Source organism: Zea mays, chromosome 1 (genome assembly GCF_902167145.1).
Source record: "Zea mays cultivar B73 chromosome 1, Zm-B73-REFERENCE-NAM-5.0, whole genome shotgun sequence".
In the NCBI taxonomy this organism is placed as follows: domain Eukaryota; kingdom Viridiplantae; phylum Streptophyta; class Magnoliopsida; order Poales; family Poaceae; genus Zea; species Zea mays.
In genome coordinates this window covers 72018955-72037037 of record NC_050096.1, presented here as the reverse complement: position 1 = coordinate 72037037, position 18083 = coordinate 72018955, and positions in this window count along the sequence as shown.

Below are 18083 nucleotides of genomic sequence, written 5' to 3'. Positions count from 1 at the left end.
ATACCTCACTAAGATGACTTAAAACTAACTTATGACATCACCACAAGAGGTATTAATCAAATATCTAGAGATTCTTTAATCGTCACCACAAGTACAACCTTATGGTGTGACTTAAGATATTGCATATACATGCACACACTAGCATGTAAGAGCCTAGATACAAAAATGCAATACAATAGTTCATGGAGTGACACACCTTTGTTCTACGCCACATGGTCTCCATTATAATCATGAATTTCCATCTTAGCTTTTGATAGGCTTGACATTTCTTTACAAAGCAAGATAGTTTTCATTGATGTCCATCAGTCTTCATCATGACTTGGATTGAGTCAATTTAGCATGCCAAATAGAAACTTATCCTCTTAAAAAATCAACAAAAACTCATTCTCTTCAAAGAACTACACAAATTCACTAAAAGAAAATGTTAGTCTTTTAAGGACACAAGATATAGAATGAGCTCCCCCTAAATGTATGCATCAAGTACTCGAATTACTTGTAACATGCACTTGATTCAATTAGGATTCTTAGAGGAGTTCATCATATATCTTGGTCAAGGCATAATATATTTGAAACAATTGAACTTATGCTAGAGAACACATATCGTTTCCCCAATAGAACTAATCCATGTGGTGACATGCGGTAAATATTCGATCATTTCCTTGGAACCACTTATCCTCATTTGATGTTCTCTTTTCACCAAGGTGTGAGACTAAACAACATGAACTTGACAGAAATCATTAGTCTCACAAGATATAGGCTAAACTCTCCCTCAATTTGTGCATGCAAGGGTACACATAGTACACTTATGCATATAAACAATATGAGGTTAAAGGTGAAGTTTGCACTATATCTTGATTTAACATAACATGCTTTAAATAGATGATGAAAATTATACCAATTAAAAGTTTAAGAACTAAAAGTATATCAATTGAAATCTTGAAGGGTAAAGCATGCTAATATGAACCTCAAACCTCATAATGAAGGATATTATATGATTATGTCACTACTTCTTCATTATTTGGTTTACAATATAGTTCAACTTCCTTCTTGATTCACTGTGATCTCTTTCCTCTTTATGATTTCATCCAACCAAGTGATCTTGAACTTCATTCATTTTTTGTTGATTTTGAATCCATCTTGAAAGCACTTGGAAGGACCTTCTTGAAACACTTAGAAAAGAGAGCATTAATAACACAAGATAGGGTTTCACAAATGATGATCCTTATATGTGGATGGCAAATGAATCATCATTATTGAGACCCAAAAGGATAGACTAAATTCCTTTAAATTAGTGCACACATATAGATGATGTCAAAGTTATATGCACTATTGAACATTTTATATTCCAAGGAATTTAACCTATATTATGGTACATCCTACTAAGGATAGAATACTAAAACAACCGAAGGAGAGTAAGTTTTCATACCTTGGCCTCTTATCAACATCATCTTACTTTAGTTGAATAATATCCTTTAAGCTTGTGATTTATTCAATTTAATAATAAGCACCATCTCTCAACATAGATTTTCTATGGATAAACTTAACACAAGAGATGACATTAGTAGCACAAGCACTAGTTTCTTATTTAGCAACCCTTTATATGTGGAAGGCAAGCGTGTTGCTAAAATAGAGAAACCTCATAATATGGACTAAATTTCCCTTGAGCCCTTATGCACAATATACTTTGAATGACATGGATAATATGCATGGTTGTTCAATGAAGTCTAAAGGGCCGACTTAATCCATATTATGGTGAGTGTCTAATATAGAAGAATCAAATCCAAATTAACTAGATAGAGAATACGTCACATAATTTTGGATTGTTGACCATATGATAATATTCATTCATCTTCCAATTGGACCTTTATTTCATAATCAACAACTGACGTATATCCTCAAGTGCTTCTTTTTCCTTAGTGGCTACACAAGTCACAAAAGAGATAAGATTTGAAAATAATATGCACTTGAGATTCAGTTGTTACCACCCTTGCTACTATCTCCAAATATGATTTATACATTCATTATCGAGCACCCAACTTGATCCATTGAAGGAGTGATCCTGCAAAACAAGTTTAAGCTTCATATCATGGTACCCAATTTGAATTGGGTCCTTTAAGATTAGTAGTAAGAGCCTCGAGTACCCACACAATCCTTATTGTGGCCTTTCTCTTTGTGTAAGCACCCACATATACTTGACAACCATCTTACGTGGTTTCAAGTCAATATGTAATCACACAGATAAGAGCTAGAGTTAAGAATAGGAGCCTTTTCTCCTTTTGTTACATTTCACTTAACTTGCTCTTCAAACAACCCATGTTGATCATGTTATATGCTTAGATGGGTTGTAGCCAAGTGCCCTTCGTCCATGGTTGTTTCTTAGGGACTTATTCTTGGCTTCAACTTTTATTGATACATCATCATTGGTGAACGTATTCTGGATAATGTACCTAGCTTGACCTTGAGTGCACCTAGCACCAAGTAGAGCGTACCATTTGTTATACCAATTTGAAAGATCTTACTATCTGTGGTGGTGTCATTGTAGTATTCTTCTTTTCATCATTTGTGGAGACTTCCTTTTTTAGCTTGTTATCTCTTTTCTTTTTAAAACTAGTCAAAAAACACTTCAAAAAGAGATATTAGTGGTACAAGGAAGTATTTAATGAATGATGGTATTTATATATGAATGGCAGACAAATCATCATTTATGAGGCATAAAGGCATAAATTAAATTCTTTTAAGTTAATGCACATGGAGGAGTGAATTAACAATATGCACCAATTTACAAATTTAAGCCAAAAGGAATTTAACCTTTATATTGACATTTCTTTCCATAGAATAGATTATTACCAATTGAAAGAATGTCACTTGAAAGGAACTATTATTGATCACATACCAAATGAAACAATTAGTTCCATACCTTTGCCTTGAGCATTCCTAATCTTTCTTTTAGGTGAAGATTAACCTTTAATGCTTGTGATTTTACCAATTGAAAGAGAACAATCTCTACTTATGAATTTCATGAAATAGCTTAAAAGAGATTGCATTTGAAACACAAGCAATAGTTTCCTATTTAGCAACCTCTATTATATGAATGACAAGAAGGTTACTAAATTAAGGAAACCTAATGATTTGAACTAAATTACCCTTACAGGCATCATGCATAACATCAATTGAAACGAGATAAAAGTAGCATGATTATTTAATTAAGTTTATAGGGCAAGTTTAATTCATAACATGGTCAGTGATTAACGTAGAAGACTCAAAACCAATTTAAACTAGAGGGAATACTTCACATAGTATTGGATTGATCTTCTTTTAATGTTGAATGGCACACTCTATTTGGGAAACACATTCTCATGTTGTGAAACTACATAAATCACTTAGATAAAAACATTAGTCTCACAACTCTAGTCATATAGAGAATTTCCCTTTTGGTAAGTGCTTTAAGAATTTGAATTTCTTACTTAGCACTCTATTCATTTAAGAACATGGGATAATCCTCTTTATGTCTAGGTCATGGCAATAATACGATAATCAATTTGAAATATTCCACAAGACACATACAACCAATTTAAAGCATGTTGATTGTCACAATATAAACATATAAACTTGCAATCTACCATATTATTGGATCTTTTCCAAGGCAAGGTAAAATCTTTTAAGTTCATTCTCAAGTGCTTCATTTTTCCTATGTGGCTATAAAAGACACAAAGGAATATACTAATTAAAAGCAATTTGCACTTAAGAATTAATTGTTACCATCCTTTGGATATCACTTGGTTGTAGGCCTTTTACTTGATTCCCACAAAGGTTAATCCTTATTCACTACAACACAAGTTCTTGCTAGAGATGAATATGAAGTTAGTGATATAACAACTCAATTCATCTTTGGGTCAATCTTAAAGGATAGACAATGTAAGATTGATAGCTTGAGATAAGAATTGAGTTAAACTGATCAAGCACCCCAAAGCTTCATATCATCTCTAGATACCTGCAAAACTTATTGAGTACATTTTGGTACCCATCTCATGATGGGTCCATCAAGGTTAGCCAATAAGGACTTAGGCACCCAAATAGCCTTGGTCCTAGAATGTGGTGAACTCATCACCTTTCTAGCACAAGAGTCAAATTTAGGTCTCCTAAGCATATCTAAATGTATTGACAAGTTAGGCTTAGGAATTTTACCCTTTGGACAAACCTTGAATAGATGACCTTTTTCACGGCAATTGTAGCAAATGCGGTGCTTGTCCTTGCAATGCATTTGTCTTTTGCTTTCATCTTTCTTGATTGTCATCTTTCTTGATCGTGAAAGGTCTTGATTTTTCATGTGGGGACATGAATCAATTTCATGACCTTTCTCCTTGCATCCATAGCACCTTCTATCACTTCTCTTTGATCTTTATCTGTTGAAGCACATAGGTACATTGTTAGAGCAAATAGTATGAGCATTAATTTTCTTACCATGAATTTTGCTCATGCCCTTCTTGGAATGCTTGGTATTCTTTTGAAGGGGTTTTGTGCATGCTACTGTTGTCCCCTTCTCAAGCTTTTTCACCATATTATCACGGTTATCTTGAGAAGGTTGAGCATGACACTTTCCCTTCTAAAGAGTTAAGCTCCTTCTTAGCCTTCCAACTTCTTCCTTGAGCTCTTTATTTTCTTGTGTGATAGAAATATCACTAATTCCTGAAATTTCTAGCTCAATGGAAGATTGGCTTTCTTGAGAGCAACATTTGTTAGCACATGATAATATAGTTTCTACTTGAGTACATGTGCATATGTGAGGTTGGTATGATTTCAAATTAGTTAACACAACCTCATGAGCCATTTCTAACATGATATGTGAATCCATAAACTTATTATGAGAGAACACAAGCATATCATGTTTTTCTTGCAAAGCTAGATTTTCAATATTTAGCCTTTCTATCGTGTTCTTGAACATAGAATTTTTATTTTCTAATTGAGCAATATATGATAAATGATTAACAACTTTAATTTGCTCAATTGAAATGTCTTCATACCTTAGGACCAAATCATCATGAGAGCACTTTAGCTTCTCATGCTCTTTGGTCAACTTCTCTAAGTCTTCGATTTTTCTGATGAGGAAGTCTTCTTGCTTATGAAGCATTTCTTTTTGTTCTTCCGCTCTTTTCATGAGTTTGAGCAAGCTCATCCGATGTTTCTTGCTTAGCTGAGCGAAGAATTGTTGAAGATCATCCTCATCTTCACTATAACCTTCTTGCTCCTCCTCATCCTCACTTTCGCTTTCACTGTCACTCCCATTAGCGACAAAGCACATATGAGAAGTGGATTTGAAAGACAAACCTTGTGAAGAGGTGGATTCGTCGTTTGGTCTCCATCGATCATTTTCTTCTTCTTCAATCTTGTTCTTCATCTCATCTTCCTTCATTTTGAGGAACATCCTTTCGGCGATTCTCATGGCAAGATCTATTGCCCTAGGATCAACATCTGCACCAAAAGATGAAGTCGAGGCAACCTCAACGTTTTCAAGCTTAGAAGCACTTTCGTTTCTTAGTCCCCCCGACATGATCTTTTCCTCACGCGGTTAAGCGTTAGAATGAGGATTAGGCTTTGGTACCAATTGAAAGTTGCCTAAAGGGGGGGGGGGGGGGGTGAATAGGCAAGTTGAAACTTTTTCAACAAAAACTAGAAACGAAATGGGTAAAACCGGTTCAACCGGTTTGCACGAGCTCAACTAAAAAATGAGATATAAAACTGAATTGATCTCGAAATCCACCCAATTAACTTTGGAAATGAGATGTTCTAGTTGATCCACAGGGTTCAAAGTAGTAGATCTGAGAAGGGCACTTCTCAAAATCCACGCACCAAAAAGATATAAACAAATCTTCCACGCAATGGTGAGAGAACGAAGAACACAAACAAACAAACACAATGAGCAAGAACACAAGAGACACAAGATTTATCCCGAGGTTCGGTCACACCACCAAGGTGCCCTACTTCCTCGTTGAGGCGCACACAAAGAGCTGGGTCTCTTTCAACCCTAATCCTCCCTTTGCCGACCACAAAGGTCAAGCCCACACAATAATCTTTGCTCAAACGAGCGGGTAATACAAACTTTCTTGTGGTCTTCCACAAGATTTGGAGACTCACAAGAGACACCTAGTCGTCTAGGAGCTAGAAGCTCCAAGGGTAACAAATCCACAAAGAACTCGATGTAGTACCAAAGCTCAAATGAAGAAGAGCAAGAGAGATTTGGAGATGAAGCACAAAAATCGCAGCTCTCAAACTCACTCAAAGATTTCTCTCCAAAAATTTGAAATGGGAGAGGCAAGAGATGTGTGAGTGAGAGCGGGAGGTGTTTATCAGGTTAGAAATGGAGTTTTGTGCGTGCTCTTCTGTGGGGGAGTGAAAGGTAAATGTGCCCTTGGGCAATTTCTATAATGTTTTGGTGATTAAGTGCCCAACACGTTTAATTAAGTTCTTATGTGCCAAATAAAGTGAAAAGTGCAAATCAAGGCAAAAGGTATGTTTCTAGACTTGGTAAATTGTTTTATGTACTAACATGGTTATCCAAGTGCTAGAAATAGTGACTAAAGAAGAAGAGAGGAAAAAGGAAGGACTTGGCTCTGTGCAGCCAAGCTTCAGCTCGGTCTGGCACACCGGACAGTCCTGTGGTGCACCGGACAGTGTCCGGTGCGCGAGGCTAGTTCGCGGTGAACTTGCCGCTCTCGGGATTTGACGGTGGCATACGACTATAATTCACCGGACTGTCCGGTGGTGCACCAGACTGTCCGGTAGGCCAACGGTCGGCCGCGCAATCTTCGCACGACACGTGGACTGCTCCAACGGTCAGCTGGTGCATCGGACCGTCCGGTGTGCACCGGACAGTGTCCGGTGCGCCAATCATCCCAGAGGAGCAACGGTCGGATATGCCAAATTTGGAAGGAGATCGCGCACCGGACCGTCTACAGGACCTGTCCGATGGCGCACGGACTGTCCGGTGAGCCACTCGACAGAAGGCAGGAATTGCCTTCCAAGATTGCCTCCAACGGCTCCTAGCTGCCTTGGGGCTATAAAAGGGACCCCTAGGTGCATGGAAGAGACACCTAAGCTTTCACTAAGCATTCTAAGACTCCCACACTCCGCCTCCGCGCATTTGATCGATTGTGTTAGTGATTTGAGCTCCGTTCGAGTTGTGAACTCTCTGTGCTACATTTCGAGCTCAAGTCTTGGCTTGTGTGCGTGTGCGTGCTGCGGATTTGTGTCTTGTGTGTGTTGCTCTCCCAACCTTCCCTATTCCCTATAAGGTTGATGTGAGGTCATTTAGGATGAGCATGCATGCATCATTTTATCTAAACTACTTAGTAAGTAGTCAAGAACTTTAAAGGCTATGAGGAATGGTAATAAAAGATTAAGTACACTCCAAGACCTCAACGTAACCTTAGAAAAGTCAAGCACTGATCCCCTTTTATTTTATAATTCTTTTTCTTTTCGCTTACGCTTACCCTTACGCAGATGACTTCTCACGAATCCTCGAAAGGAGAGAATGCACATTCCCACACGGACGGACTTGCACGAGAGGGTTTTCCCCGCATCTTGTGGGAGGTGCTGCAGGGAGCCGGTTATACGACGCCTCCCCAGTACGCGGTGCAGCTGTTCGAGGAGCACCGGGTACCCCGCTGTAGGGTGAGGATGACCTTGGAGCCTCATCCCTTGCAGCCAGGCTGGCACTCGTTGGACTCCGAGTCTTCCGGATACCGGGCTGAAGACACTATTGAGGCCATTGCTCTCCACGGGCTGACAACCTTTTGTGGCTTTCATCCCTTGGAGCTGTCCACTCATCCCATTGGTTTGTTCCTCGCTAAAAAGGAGGACGACTGATATGACCACGCCATTAAGCAATACATTACAACCCCCAAGTCATACTACATCAACTCAAGTACAACCAACATCATCACCAACTCAAGCCTTTGATGGACCAATTACACGTAGCCGAGCTAAGAAGCTACAACAAGAGGTGCACACGCTACTTTATGAATTTCAATTGAATACTAATGAGAACTTTATGCTACCTAAGTTGTGTATGTTGATATTACTTAGGTTCACTAAAGAGGAAGGACAAAACATATCAAGGGCGAATCAGCAAGAAGAGCTATGTCCGAGTCAGTCCAGCGCAACAAAACCGTCCAGAAGAAACAGTCATATCTTTTGATTCCCAAAAGCTATGAAGGCCCATAAGTACTTTTCGGAAAGCTCTTGAAATCTAGTTTCCATTGCTTCTAAAGCCGACTTAACCACATCTACCAGAAAGGAAGCCGACCTACTTTAGTGCTGACTGGTCAGAAGGTCAACAGTCTGCTTGATGACCGAGTTTTCGTATTAAACTGCATCATTCTATGAAGTTTAATTAAGCATGCTATATATGGTGAGAAAGCTTATCAAGTTAGCTTTCCAATGCAACCAGTCCCACGTCATTTGAAGATTCCTAGAAGAAGTTATTGTCAAAATACTGAAGGCTGCGCAGAAGTCAAACAGCCACACGGAAATCAGCTCTGCAGATCTCCCGAAGAGGCTCCTTCACATTAGCACGTGAAAATACTTTTGTTTCGTGTTTATACCTCGCTAAGGCTGGTTGTTACTAGTATAAATACCCCCAATGTCTATGATGTAAGGCAGCTTATGATAATCTAAAACAGAACCCCTTTGTTCAGCTGTGTGCTAACAAATATTGAGAGTGATCTCTACCCCTTTGCTCTTGTGAATTCCTTCGCGGGATTGCAGAAGCGGCGGCTTCATCCGCTCCCAATTGGTGCTCCTACTCCCTTCGAGGTCTCCTCGATTGATTGTAGTCTGTGTTGGTTGGTTCTTTGAGAGTGTGGTTGGGCGAATCCTCGATTCAGGCTGCCGGTTAAAGACGGTGGTTGGCTTCGAGTTTTATTTGTCAGGTTGCACTAGTTATCGCTGCTTGCAGCAAGTTATCTTGGCTTCTTTGAAGCTAGTTATCTGAAGATTGATCCTACGTCGTGAAGATCGGGCATCATGACGCATCATCTGGTATCAAAGCCTCAGTTGCCACGGTAGGATTCTTTACCCTTAGCTACATATATTTTGTGTTCGTCCTATCCACCAAAAAGCCATAAAATATTTTTGCTATAGCCCTTTGTTTCAATCTGTTGTTCCAGTGAGTTTTGTTAAGTTTCAGTCCTTAGAGTCTTTGTTTAGTTGCTGGTCACTCTATCCTTTGCGTTTCCTTTGAGCCTCTTATATATATATCTGAAAATATCCACAAAAAGAAAAATCTGAAACCCTCATCATTTCCTTCGCGTTAACTTTGATCCTATTTAAGTTATAGCTGCTGGTTGAGTTCTTTGTTAGTTATTATAAAGTGTGCAATATCATATCAGATCTCTGTGTTTAGTTCTATAAAAAAAGAGTATCAAAAAAAAGAGAAGAAAGAAAGGTACCCAAAAAAAAGTTTTGAGCAATATTGTGAAAGAAAAGAAGAACGATCGATTTGTTTATGTGCACAAGTGCTGAAAGTTCATCAAGTTGTTCAACCAGTTTGCTATTGTCATTTGGTGCAAAATTTTGGTTGGGTCTGATCGCAACACTTGCATTCCAATCATACTCCTTGATTTGCATCAAATCTGAAATTTCTTTGCGCGTGTGTTTGATCTACTTCCATCACTCGAATCTTGTGGTCAGCACTAGGCAGGGAACTTCTAGTCGGATGGTTATTTAACTTAACAACAACTAGAATTCAGATTGTATCCCTTGTTTATTAATCCCCACCAAGCTCCACATATAAGCCATCGTAATCGGTACTCTGGTCTTGTATTCGCTTAACCACCACTTTCTTGTTACCACCACACATTTTCTTGCAACCCGCAGGGAACTCATAAGAGCTTTGGTTGGTAAGAGTGGTGAGGTTGTGAGATTCTATATAGCTTCATATTCCACCTATATTTGTTGCCTTGTTGCCACTAACTTCGCAGGAAGATGGATCCCAACGTTGAGATTGAAGAATGTGTCACCCTGATACAATTCAATGAGTTCAAACAAAGCATAGAAGCCAAGCAAGATCTGTTGGCACAAGATCTTCAGACACTTATGGCTGAAATTAGAGGTCGTCGTCGACTCCCCGACGGTGTAAGAAACCATGATGAAGATGGGGAAGAAGATGAAGGAAATTATTCTAGAAGAGCAAGTGAACATGGGAGGAGAAATCAAGGTGCTGCATATGGTAGAGGAAGAGGCCGGAATCGAAGAAATAATGACAATGAAGAATCTGAATTTGGGGATGATCAGTCTCAACATCGCTATGGTCGTCGTCATCATAGAGGCGTCAACCAAGAAGAGAGATTTGGGAAACTTAAGTTTACCATGCCAAAATTTGATGGTAGATCTGATCCCGAAGATTATTTCACATGGGAATTGAAAGTGGAGAAAATCTTCCGCCTACATAATTATTCAGAGGAGAAGAAACTTGCAATGACATCTCTTGAGTTTGAAAGATATGCTCTGATTTGGTGGGAGCAACTTCTTCGTGATCGTGAAGAAGATGGAGAAGACCCTATTATTACTTGGCAAGAGATGAAGCGAGAAATGAGGATTCGTTTTGTGCCGAAGCATTATCGGCGTGATCTTTTTGATAAATTGCAGAATTTGAGGCAAGGAAGTTTCTCTGTTGAGGAGTATTATAAGGAGATGGAGAAGGCCATGATTAGAGCCAATGTGTATGAAGACGAAGAGCAAACCATTGCACGTTTCATGGCTGGGTTACACCGCAACATTCAGCGTATTGTTGAGTTTCAGCCGTACCAAAGTATTATTGATTTGGTACATCAAGCCACCAAAGCTGAACGCCAGCTGCAACAAGATGCTAAGAGCAGCAAGCCCTTGTCATATGGTGCACGAACCATGACTGGAGGAAGCAAATCGATCTCAAGGTTTACTGCTGCATCCTCAGCAACAAAAGGTTCAACTGGAGGCTTGCGATCCAATATTCAAGGCAATTCTAGTGGAAAGAACGGTGCTGCTCCAAACACGAGTTATAAACCAGCAGCATCCACTTCAACATCAGTGGGTTCAACAGACAAGAGTAGTGGTATTCAGTGCTTCAAGTGTGGAGGTCGTGGTCATGTCATAAAGGAGTGTCCAAATAATCGTGTGATCCTTGTGACTGATGATGGAGAATATACATCAGCTAGTGAAGAGGAAGCTGAAGCAGGAAATGAAGATGACATTGATAAATCTGAAGAACATACGGGATGTGAATTTGAGCATGGTACTACTCTTGTGGTTACACAAATCTTGAGTGTTCAAATGAAAGAAGCTGAAATTGGACAGCGACATAATCTTTTTCAAACACGAGCAAAAGTGCAAGACAAAGTAGTAAAGGTGATCATCGATGGAGGGAGCTACCATAATCTTGCAAGTCGTGAGATGGTTGAAAAGCTTGGTTTGAAGTTGCAGCGACACCCTCATCCATATCATGTCCAATGGCTGAATGAATCGGGAGATATCAAGATTGGTTATAAAGTGAAAGTTCTGTTCAAGATTGGAGAGTATGTTGACATAGTGGAGTGTGATGTTGCACCCATGTCTGTGTGTCACATGCTACTAGGAAGACCTTGGCAATATGACCGATATTCTCAACATTGTGGAAGAACAAATCAATACACGCTAGATCTGAAAGGGAGAAAGTTTGTACTCAAGCCTATGACCCCTCAACAAATCATGGCTGAACACTTACAAAAGAAAACTGAAATTAGTACAGCAAGTAGAGGAGGAGAAGAGCAAAAGAAATTGAGTGCCATCCACAATTCGGTGAGTGAGTGCTACAAGCCAAATTCCAAAGATAAAAAGAAGGAAGAGGGAGAACATCTAGTTATGCTGGCCACAAAATCCGAGCTGAGAGAAGTGAGGAACAACCCATATCAAGTGCTCTTTGTACTTGTGAACAAAGATGTTTTGATTTCTCCTAACGACATAACATCTCTTCCTAGTGTTGTGGCTGATCTTTTGCAGGACTATGAAGACGTATTTCCACAAGAAACACCGGCTGGACTACCTCCAATTCGAGGGATTGAGCATCAAATCGATCTTATTCCAGGGGCTGCACTTCCTAACCGTCCACCATATCGAACCAATCCCGAAGAAACTAAGGAAATACAAAGGCAAGTACAAGAACTTCTTGCTAAAGGTTTTGTTCGTGAAAGCTTAAGCCCTTGTGCTGTTCCTGTGATTTTAGTACCTAAGAAAGATGGATCTTGGAGGATGTGTGTTGATTGTAGAGCTATAAATAATATTACCGTTCGCTATCGCCATCCTATTCCACGGCTAGATGATATGCTTGATGAATTAAGTGGTTCCACAATTTTTACTAAAATTGATTTGAGAAGTGGATACCATCAAATAAGAATGAAAACTGGAGATGAATGGAAGACTGCATTTAAAACAAAATTTGGGTTGTATGAATGGTTAGTAATGCCCTTTGGGTTGACTAATGCTCCTAGTAATTTTGTGAGATTAATGAACCATGTCTTAAGAACATTCATTGGAAAATTTATTGTTGTCTACTTTGATGATATTCTAATTTACAACAAATCTTTTAATGAACATGTGAAACACATTTGGCAAGTCTTAGATGAGCTTAGAAAGGAGAAATTATTCGCTAATCTTGAGAAGTGTAGTTTTTGCACAGACCATGTTGTGTTTCTTGGCTTTGTTGTTTCAGCAAAAGGAATAGAGGTGGATGAATCCAAGGTGAAAGCCATCAAGGATTGGCCAGGTCCAACGAATGTAAGTCAAGTAATAAGTTTTCATGGTCTTGCTAGTTTTTATAGAAGATTTGTGCGAGATTTCAGTACCATCGCTTCTCCTTTAAATGAATTGACAAAGAAAGGTGTTGAATTTAAATGGGGAAACTCACAAGAAGATGCTTTTCAAGAATTGAAGAAACGTTTGACTGAAGCACCTGTACTTATTCTTCCTGATTTCACTAAAACTTTTGAAGTAGAATGTGATGCTAGTGGGATTGGGATAGAGGAGTTTTAATGCAACAAGGAAAACCTATAGCATATTTTAGTGAAAAATTGGGAGGTGCTCAATTAAATTATTCTGTGTATGACAAAGAATTGTATGCTTTGGTCCGAGCGCTTGAAACATGGCAACACTACTTATGGCCAAAAGAGTTTGTTATTCATTCCGACCATGAAGCTTTGAAGTATTTGAAAGGGCAAGCCAAACTGAACCGTTGTCATGCCAAATGGGTTGAGTTTATCGAAACATTTCCATACATTGTGAAATATAAGAAAGGTAAGGACAATGTGGTCGCTGATGCCTTATCTCGAAGGAATGTGTTGTTGAATCAACTAGAGGTAAAAGTTTTGGGTCTTAAAAATTTGAAAGAAATGTATAATGATGATCCTGAATTTTCAGAACCATACATTCATTGTAAAGATGGAAAAGGTTGGGAAAAATATCATATACATGATGGATTTTTGTTTAGAGCTAACAAACTTTGCGTACCAAATTCTTCGGTTAGATTGCTTTTATTGCAGGAGCCACGAGGGAATGGTCCATTTCATGTTCTTGCCAAGATCAATGATAATGCATACAAGATAGATCTTCCACCACGCTATAGCGTGAGCAACACGTTCAATGTTGTTGACCTCTTACCAGTTACAAGTGAAGACACTTCAGAGTCGAGGACGACTCCTTTTCAAGGGGAGGAGGATGATATGACCATGCCATTAAACAATACATTACAACCCCCAAGTCATACTACATCAACTCAAGTACAACCAACATCATCACCAACTCAAGCCTTTGATGGACCAATTACACGTAGCCGAGCTAAGAAGCTACAACAAGAGGTGCACGCGCTACTTTATGAATTTCAATTGAATACTAATGAGAACTTTATGCTACCTAAGTTGTGTATGTTGATATTACTTAGGTTCACTAAAGAGAAAGGACAAAACATATCAAGGGCGAATCAGCAAGAATAGCTATGTCCGAGTCAGTCCAGCGCAACAGAACCGTACAGAAGAAACAGTCATATCTTTTGATTCCCAAAAGCTATGAAGGCCCATAAGTACTTTTTGGAAAGCTCTTGAAGTCTAGTTTCCATTGCTTCTAAAGCCGACTTAACCACATCTACCAGAAAGGAAGCCGACCTACTTTAGTGCTGACTGGTTAGAAGGTCAACAGTCTGCTTGATGACCAAGTTTTCGTATTAAACTGCATCATTCTACGAAGTTTAATTAAGCATGCTATATATGGTGAGAAAGCTTATCAAGTTAGCTTTCCAATGCAACCAGTCCCACGTCATTTGAAGATTCCTAGAAGAAGTTATTGTCAAAATACTGAAGGCTGCGCAGAAGTCAAACAGCCACACGGAAATCAGCTCTGCAGATCTCCCGAAGAGGCTCCTTCACATTAGCACGTGAAAATACTTTTGTTTCGTGTTTATACCTCGCTAAGGCTGGTTGTTACTAGTATAAATACCCCCAATGTCTATGATGTAAGACAACTTATGATAATCTAAAACAGAACCCCTTTGTTCAGCTGTGTGCTAACAAATATTGAGAGTGATCTCTACCCCTTTGCTCTTGTGAATTCCTTCGCGGGATTGCAGAAGCGGCGACTTCATCCGCTCCCAATTGGTGCTCCTACTCCCTTCGAGGTCTCCTCGATTGATTGTAGGCTGTGTTGGTTGGTTCTTTGAGAGTGTGGTTGGGCGAATCCTCGATTCAGGCTGCCGGTTAAAGACGGTGGTTGGCTTCGAGTTTTATTTGTCAGGTTGCACTAGTTATCGCTGCTTGCAGCAAGTTATCTTGGCTTCTTTGAAGTTAGTTATCTGAAGATTGATCCTACGTCGTGAAGATCGGGCATCGTGACGCATCAACGACCCAATATGGAAGGATCGAGTGGAGCATGCCAAGGATGTGTGGGCTCTTTACCCAGGGCAGACTGCTCACCTGACGGTGCGATGCATGAATGCCCTGTACCGCCTACAAGCAGTGCGAGGAGAGGCAATGTCTCAGCTAATGGGCTTGGTGGAGGCTACCAAGATCACCTTGGATAACAGGGAGGACCTTGTGGTAGACCTATCCACTGAGATGGTGGAAAAGGACCTCCAGGTGGAGCAGATGGCCACCTAGATCCAAGAGCTTGAGGAGCTAGTAGGAGCCAGGGAGAACACCATCGAGGTTCTCGAGGATCAGCTTATGAACACTCAGCAACAACTTGAGGAAGCTAACCAGCACTTGGATATGCACCATCAGGAGATTTAGGACATGGAGGCCGACAAGGATGTTGACATCGAGGGAGGAGTGGAGCCAGAGCCTGTATCCAGCCTAGACACTGCTGGCTCAGGGAGACCACCTTCCCCCGAGTCAAGCGTTGCCTCGTTTGCTCATTAGGTTACAGGGATAGGGTTAGAAGTGTGTGGCGGTAGCACTCCTCAAAACTAGCTTAGCTTTTGCACCCTTGGGGTACTAGGCTAGACAGAGTTGAGTCTTTTGAGCACTGATGTAACCAGTAGCAAACTCTTTTGGAATTATGGATGATGGATGATGTCGACTTTAACTTATGAAGAAAGTTTTATGTCATGTGGTGTCTTTTATGAAAAGTGCAAAGAAATGTTTGGCATTTTACAAACTTTGTCCTTTCAAATCTTTTATAACGTATGAGCCCTGACATCAAAAGTATGATATTAAGAGCATCCTAAATTTTCAGATGGCAGGAAGAGCGCACCGTGGACAGAATGAGCGCATTCCTCCACCACCGCCACCGCCTCCTACCATGCAAGAACTAATGGCTCAGCAGAATGAGATTCAGCGACAGTTGGCTCAGCGTCAGCCGCCACCTCAGCACTATGGTGGTGGTGATCACCATCAGCGTCCCCCAGCAGCGGCCACTTATCAGGAGTTCCTCAGCACTCAGCCGCCGTTGTTCACTCGGGCAAAGGATCCACTTGATGCTGATGTGTGGCTCAGGGTAGTGGAATCCAAATTCCCACTACTTAATGGAGTTTGTTCAGATGTGGCTAAGGTCCGGTTCGCCACCCAGCAGCTTCGCGGACCCGCGCGGACTTGGTGGGATCACTTTCTCGCTATGTAGCCCATTGATCACGTGGTGGAATGGGGAGATTTTAAGGAAGCATTCAGAGGGCATCACATACCAGCAGGCATCATGGACCGCAAGCTAAATGAATTTCTAGCGCTTACTTAGGGGAATCATACTGTGTTGCAGTACGCTCAAGCTTTCAATGACCTGTGTTAGTACGAAGGCTATCATGCTGACACCGATGAGAAGAAAAGGGACAGGTTCAGAAGAGGCCTCAGTACTAAGCTCCACGACCGTCTCAACACAGTCAGGCCAACAGCTACAATGAGTTAGTCAACATGGCCATTTCTCAGGAAGACTGCATCACAGCCCGCCAGGCAGAAAAGAAGAGGAAGACCCCTGTGGCAGGACCTTCAGCTCAGCCTCAGCGCTTCAGGATTGTGTCTGACACTCAGAACAGGGGACCTCAGCAGCAGCAAGGACGTTGGGTGATCCGACCACAGCAGCAGCAGGCACCCAACCGCTCTGAACCCCTAGTTCAGAGGAACAACAACCAACCACAGCAGCAGTACCGTCAGGCCAATGACAACATATGTTTCACTTGTGGCAGCATTGGACACTACACCAAGAATTGCCCCAAGAACCAGTAGAGGCAGGGGCAAAATTCAAATCAGAACCAAGGCAAGAGGCAGAAGGTGCAATTGAGACAAGGCAGGCTGAACTTCACCACTATGGCTGACATTCCAGAGGGAGCACCCGTCATGACCAACATCTTTTCCGTTTTGAATTATCCCGCAGTTATTCTTTTTGATTCAGGCACTTCACACAGCTTCATCAGCGCAAAATTTAGCGCCAAATGTCAGCTAACTTTTTACCACACAAATGGGGGCATTACGATTTCAACCCCAGGAGGCAGGGTTGCCACCTATCAACTCAACCGACGCGTGCCAATAAAAATTGGTAGTCTTATATTTAAAACCACTCTCCTCATCATGGGATTGGAGAGCGTGGATATCATTTTGGGGACTGACTGGTTATCACGACATCATGCCTTGATTGATGTAGCAGCGAGAGCCATTGAGATACACTCACCTTTTTGTGGAGAAATCACATTGTACATGCCTAACCAGGGTTGTACCCGTTCTTGTGCCTTCGCTATGATAGAGTCACCTATAGAGAAAATTTCAGTGGTATGTGAGTACCCAGATGTTTTCTCAGATGAATTGCTAGGGATGCCACCCGATAGAGACATAGAGTTTGCGATTGAGCTGCAACCCGGAACTGCGCCTATATCCAAGAGACCCTATAGAATGCCTCCAGCAGAGTTGGCAGAATTGAAAAAGCAGTTACAAGAGTTGCTGGACATGGGGTTCATTCGCCCAAGTACTTCTCCATGGGGATGTCCAGCCTTGTTCGTGAAGAAGAAAGATGAGAGTCTGAGATTGTGTGTTGATTACCGCCCTCTCAATGCGGTAACCATCAAAAATAAGTATCCATTGCCCCCGCATTGATGTATTATTTGATCAGTTGGTGGGGGCCAAGGTATTTTCCAAGATAGACCTTCGCTCCGGCTACCATCAGATCAAGATCAGGGCCAGTGATATTCCGAAGACGACTTTCTCTACCAGATATGGGCTTTATGAGTACTTGGTGATGTCTTTCGGGCTGACCAATGCCCCGACCTATTTCATGTATTTGATGAACTCAGTATTTATGCTAGAGCTGGAAAAGTTTGTGGTGGTCTTCATTGATGATATTCTGGTTTATTCCAAGAATGAAGACGAGCATACTGAACACTTACACATTGTACTTCAACGACTGCGCGATCATCGCTTATATGCTAAGTTGTCCAAATGTGATTTCTGGCTGAGGGAAATCAAATTTTTGGGTCACACCATTTCTCAGGATGGGGTATCAGTTGATCCTGAGAAAGTGCAAGAAGTCATGGATTGGAAGCCTCCTACCACTGTACGAAAGATTCGGAGTTTTCTGGAATTGGCAGGATATTATCGATGATTCATTCT